Consider the following 5708-nt stretch of genomic DNA (forward strand, 5'->3'; position numbering starts at 1 on the left):
AACTATCATTGTGTTAACCTGGGTGGATGATTTTATCATCGCAGCTAGCAATAATGATCTGCTCAACAGGTTCAAAGACACTATGCAATCCCAATTCAAAATGAAGGATTTGGGGAAAATATCATGCTTCTTGGGCATTGATTTTTAACCAGTTGGAAAGGAAATAAATGTTAGTCAGAAAAGGTACATCCTAAAAATGTTGGAAAAGTTTGGAATGTCAGACTGTAAACCTAGATCTACCCCATGTGAGCTAAAGGTGGAGAGTGACAGCAAGGAGGAGGACAGCAACAATGAGGTGTTAAATCCGAAAGAATACAGGGAAATTGTAGGCAGTCTGATTTATGCCATGACCTGTACAAGACCAGATATAAGCTGGATAGTAAGTAAACTTTCACAAACACTGGCAAAGCCAAAATCAGAGAATTTAGTGGCTGCCAAACATGTTTTGAGATACCTAAAAGGTACTTATGACTACGAATTATGTTTCACTAAAACAGATGAGGACTTAAAACTAATAGCCTTCAGTGATTCAGACTGGGCATCTTCTGCGGAAGATAGACATAGCACTACAGGATACTGTTTTAGCTTAACCAAGCAAGGCCCTGCCATCTCGTGGAAATCAAAGAAACAACCCACAGTAGCATTATCAACGTGTGAAGCTGAATACATCGGCATGGCAAACACTACTCAGGAAAGCATGTATCTAACCCAACTGTTAAATGGTATGGATAATAAAGTCTACAGTTGCACTAAGATCCATGGAGACAATCAGGGTGCCATCGCACTGAGTAAGAATCCAGTGCACAGACAGAGGTCTAAACACATAGATGTAAAATATCACTTCATTCGTGATGCACAAAGGGAGGGCAAAATAGTCATTGTTTACTGCCCATCAGAAGACATGGTTGCAGACATGTTGACTAAACCTGTAACAAAGAATGCAATGGTTAAATTCAAAAGGTTCTTTTTTGGATGTTAAACATGCACCTAATGTATGGCTTTGAAAAATGAGAACTAGTGGGGGTGTTAAATTATGTGTTCTCATTATGTTATTTCATTTGTTGATAATATATCCCTACATTATGTGGATTACGACCTATTTTTGTATCCAACTTTATTGTACACCGATGTGATTGGTTGTTTTACTTGTTTCTGTATAGAAGTGCATTCTGGGTAATCAACCGTTAGTTAAGACTAAGCACAAGAAATTAATAAACAGAAAAGTGAAGAGATGCAAGACTTGATTCTTTATCAACATGACAGAAGAACATGAAAACGCAACAACATCCGTGTATTGTCACAATTTCTCAGAATCAAAGGTGGAAGTAGAAACGGGTGGCCAAAAGCTGTCATATTGTTAGTTATCGCAGACAATTTTAAGTAGAAACGGGTGGCCAAAAGCTGTCATTTGTTAGTTATCACAGACAATTTTCAACAATGAATGATCTGTACGGAGCTCCTTAAGGGACCTTAGGGAGAACGCTCCCGGACAGAACCTTAGTTTGGAAGTCGTGCTTAGTGACACGACAAATACTTCCAATTGAAATACAAAATGTAGAAAATAGCCTACGTGTCCCTGATCATGTTTCAATAGATTAAATAACGTGACAGTGTCACGTATTTTCGTGAGACCAGGTTCGAGCGTGTGCATGGGTTGAATTGCGTGTGTCTCACGCCGAATGCATGAGACTTGAGAGCCCTGTACTTACGTGACACAAACTAGCACCGCATAGTTCTCTCCCGCTTGAGATTACGTCTTTCTTTATAGGTTCATGGGTCTGATGCGCCGATTTCCCATGCTGATATTTCCGGAGATTTTCGGGCATCTTCGACAATTTGGCTATAGATTGTCTCATTACACGCTAAATAATATAATTATAGCCTAATTATATATATAGCCTATATATATATATAGGCAATATATATAATTAGGCAATATATATATATAGCATTTGTGGTTTTGGTATAAACATAACTAGGGTGCACTGTACTATCAGTGCACACCCTTTCTGAAGCCTCTCTCTCGCTCTCTCTCTCTGTCCCTCCCTCTCTCTCTTTCTCTCTCTCTCTCGTAGCGTTTTGTGGAGCACGTTAATTGTCTGAGAACACTCTAATTCAGAATGCATTGGTTTACATTTCGTTCTGTGTAGCACGAAAAAAGTCGGACTATCGTGCTCTGGAACACGATTCAATAGATTAACGTTCGTGCGCATGAGCACGAAATCGCGTGATACCGGGTTGAATGGCCAGGCCTGTATCCTCTCTTGCCGCGGTGCACCGCATCCACGCTCATTGTTGAGGTGCGCGGAGCAGCCGCTAGTGTTCTGGTATGCTGTTCGGTCAGTTCGTTAATCTGGCATATTTTGATAGCTTTTGCCAACGTTAGCTCACAGTCTCGTAGCAGTATCTTCCTCACGCTATCAGAGTTGATGCCACATGCGAGCCTGTCTCTAATAAATTCATCCTGCAGGGCTCCAAAATCACACGTTTTGGCTTTATTTCTAAGTGCACTAAGATATGACTCTACGGTCTCACCAGGTTTTTGGTTCCTTGTGTTGAAAGAATGTCTCTCCATCGTGATGTTCGTTTGTGGATTGCAAATGTCCCTGAACTTTTGTTTCAAACACTCTGGTTTCTCCCGCGATTCAGCTGGCCGGACCACGCCGCCATCATCGTCCAGCTGAGCCACAGCATAGGTAAAAGTGTGTTCTCTCTCGATAGACTCACTTCCCGCTAGATTGAGGAATATGTAGGCTTTCATCTGATCTGGCTTGTCAGGTTTTTCCTTGTAGTTAACATGAATGACGTTGACATTTTTTGGACATTTTATCACTATAAGTGTTTTAGTGATAAAGGGATTTTATAGACTGGTTCAGCTGCTGCTCAATGACTCACGTTCTCCTGCTTGCGATCATTGCGATTCACCATGTATTGATCCATTTATTCAAAAGATCCAAAGACAAAGAACGGGTGCATTACGGTATCATTTTCATAATATTGTTAATAGCCTAATAAACATTTCAGTTGCGTTAGTATTTATTTTTTCATTTGCTTGTTTAGCTGTGTGACAGTTTACAATGTTGGTGTATTACAATTATTTATGTGGGTAGGCTACTCCAACCTCGTTGCTGATCGATATGTAACCATTTATTTGTATATAAATTATTGATTGCATTTTTTATAAATAGTTTGAAGGATCTGTTTCTTAAGCAATAACATTGAACTGTATTTTTTTCGAGGCCTACATACATTTACTATGTCGTTGCTGTTATATGGAGCAATTTTTCATATTCATGAAACTTATACTTCCTTGCTCGGTAAACAATGCGACTGCGATCTCTCAGACCTCTCGCTTATGATGCTACAATGCTAACAATGCTAGAAACAATGAATATTTCTGCATCTGGTACCTCATGAACAAGGGTGTGGCTAGGCTCCCATGATGCAGAAGCAAATCTCTCCTTGAATGGAGGAATGAATGGGCGCCATTTGGGATCCCGCTGTCCATTCTATAATATGTCCATGACTAAAACAGAGGGGTATAGCGGTAGGCGAGATTTTTTTTCTATAGTTATTTCCAGCAAACAGCTTTTAAAACATGTTTTCTGGAACTCAAATAATATGTTTACTTGTTGTGAAAACGCCATAATATGTCTCCTTTAAACATTGAGAACCCAACAGTGTGTGACTGTCTGTGTTTTTACCTGGTTAAAAAGTATCTCTGGATGCAGAGATCAGCCTAGCCTGCCAACCATGTGTCAGACAAGAAGAACTTCTGCTGGGACAGAAGAAGCTGCTTTCATGTCCTACTTCCCCTGACCTTCACTCCAGCACACCCTGAAGAGAGAGAGACAGGGTGGGAGAGGGGGAGGGAGAGGGGGGGGAGAGAGAGAGAGAGAGAGAGAGAGAGAGAGAGAGAGAGAGAGAGAGAGAGAGAGAGAGAGAGAGAGAGAGAGAGAGAGAGAGAGAGAGAGAGAGAGAGAGAGAGAGAGAGAGAGAGAGGGAGAGACTGGGAGGGAGAGAGAGAGAGGGAGAGACATTAAGAAAACATGAAGAAACAACATAGTCTAACTTCTATCTTGAAAACTATTTGTTGAGAAAGAGAGAGAGAGAGAGAGAGAGAGAGAGGGGGGGGGGTTGTTGGGTTTTAAGGAAGGGTGTGCTAAATCCCCTTTCTTAATGTAGTAACGGAGGGAAAGGCATTGTGCAAGGATATATCTCACGGCTGAACTCTTTGAGGCTACTGCAGGGCTGATGTCACTGGGCCTCCGTGGAGAATGCATTAGCAATGTTGAAGAACCATGAAGGAGGCAGCACCTGGTGGTGCTTTAGCCAGTCTTTACATTTTCTCTCTCTCTCTCTCTGTTCAAGGGTCTAGCTCTCTCTCTCCTTCTCCCTGTCTCCCTCTAGCTGGCATGAAAGACAAAAAGACAACATTGTCAAAGCTTTAAAACAAACAACAACACATGTTTATTATCTGTGATTAACTTTAGATCTCTTTCTCATTCTAAGTCACACACACACTCACACACAGGTTGCGTGGTACTGCCGGATAAGATGGTACCCACCACCAGTCAAACTCAGGTCTCACAGTCCAGAGGGGTATTCCACAAAGCCGGTTTTATCACATAACCGGGTAAATTAACCCAGGGTTTGCGGTAACCCTAGGTTTTCTGTTCCAAAAGGATCACGGTATGTTAGTTGCTATAGAAACATATGCTCTGAATCAAACCTGGTCGGACCAGGTTTTGCGCAGGTTAAGTTTGAAACATAACCCGGTTTTGGGTATTTCAACCGGCGTTCACCGCAGATTTCATGTGTTCCAACCCGGTCTCACGAAAATACGTGACACTGTCACGTTATTTAATCTATTGAAACGTGATCAGGGACACTTATTTTCAACTTTTTCGTGTCAAAAAGCACAAATTTCAAACCCATGTATTTCAATTGGGAGTATTTGTCGTGTCACTAAACACGACCTCCAAACTAAAGTTCTGTCCGGGAGCATTCTCCCTAATGTTCCTTAAGGAGCTCCGTACAGAACATTTATTGTTAAAAAATTGTCTGTGATAACTAACAATATGACAGCTTTTGGCCACCCGTTTCTACTTAAACTTGTCTGTGAACAATATGACAGCTTTAGGCCACCCGTTTCTACTTTCACCTTTGATTCTGAGAAATTGTGACAATTCACGGATATATTAAATGCAGGTGCGCTGCTCAGGCAAACCGCGAAGGAAAAAAGGGTAGCTGCTTCATCTGTTCTTTTTAGAATTGTATGTCTTGATGTTTTGATCTAGCCATAGATCTATTGTCTTGTTTTTGGCTATGTGAATGGAAGTCCGCGTCGATGCCTCGCAAGTCCAGTGTCGCGAGCGGACGTGACATCTAGAAATCATACCGTATAATAATGGGTTATCATTAATATTGATGTGTAGGGGTTGATTATAACTCGTGAATAATATTGTTTATACCACAGTCTGGGGGAATAGGCCTACTCGTATTCTGATTGGCTGCAGGGTGTGTATTATCTCCTGATATAGGCCTACAGACACCTGCTAAGTAGTTCCAGTCAGTGTTTAGATTCTCTGCCCCTGCCCGACCCGACCCGACCCGCGGGCCGGTATTTCCCACCACTATCCTCGGGCCGGGCCTTTGATCGAGCGTTTTTATTTTTATTTTATCATTGGTTTATTAGCCTAATCTGA

General features: G+C 41.6%; 1 long non-coding RNA gene across 1 annotated transcript; it reads right to left on the reverse strand.

Annotated features, from left to right (window-relative positions):
• Positions 1–2914: 2914 nt before the first annotated feature.
• Positions 2915–4523, reverse strand: LOC132469834 (uncharacterized). Its single transcript, XR_009528497.1, has 2 exons — positions 4224–4523; positions 2915–3837 (listed from the first exon to the last, which is right to left on the reverse strand). It is a non-coding gene; the product is annotated as an uncharacterized LOC132469834 (long non-coding RNA).
• Between the last annotated feature and the right edge of the window lie 1185 nt (positions 4524–5708).

This window comes from Gadus macrocephalus, chromosome 12 (assembly GCF_031168955.1).
Source record: "Gadus macrocephalus chromosome 12, ASM3116895v1".
NCBI lineage: Eukaryota > Metazoa > Chordata > Actinopteri > Gadiformes > Gadidae > Gadus > Gadus macrocephalus.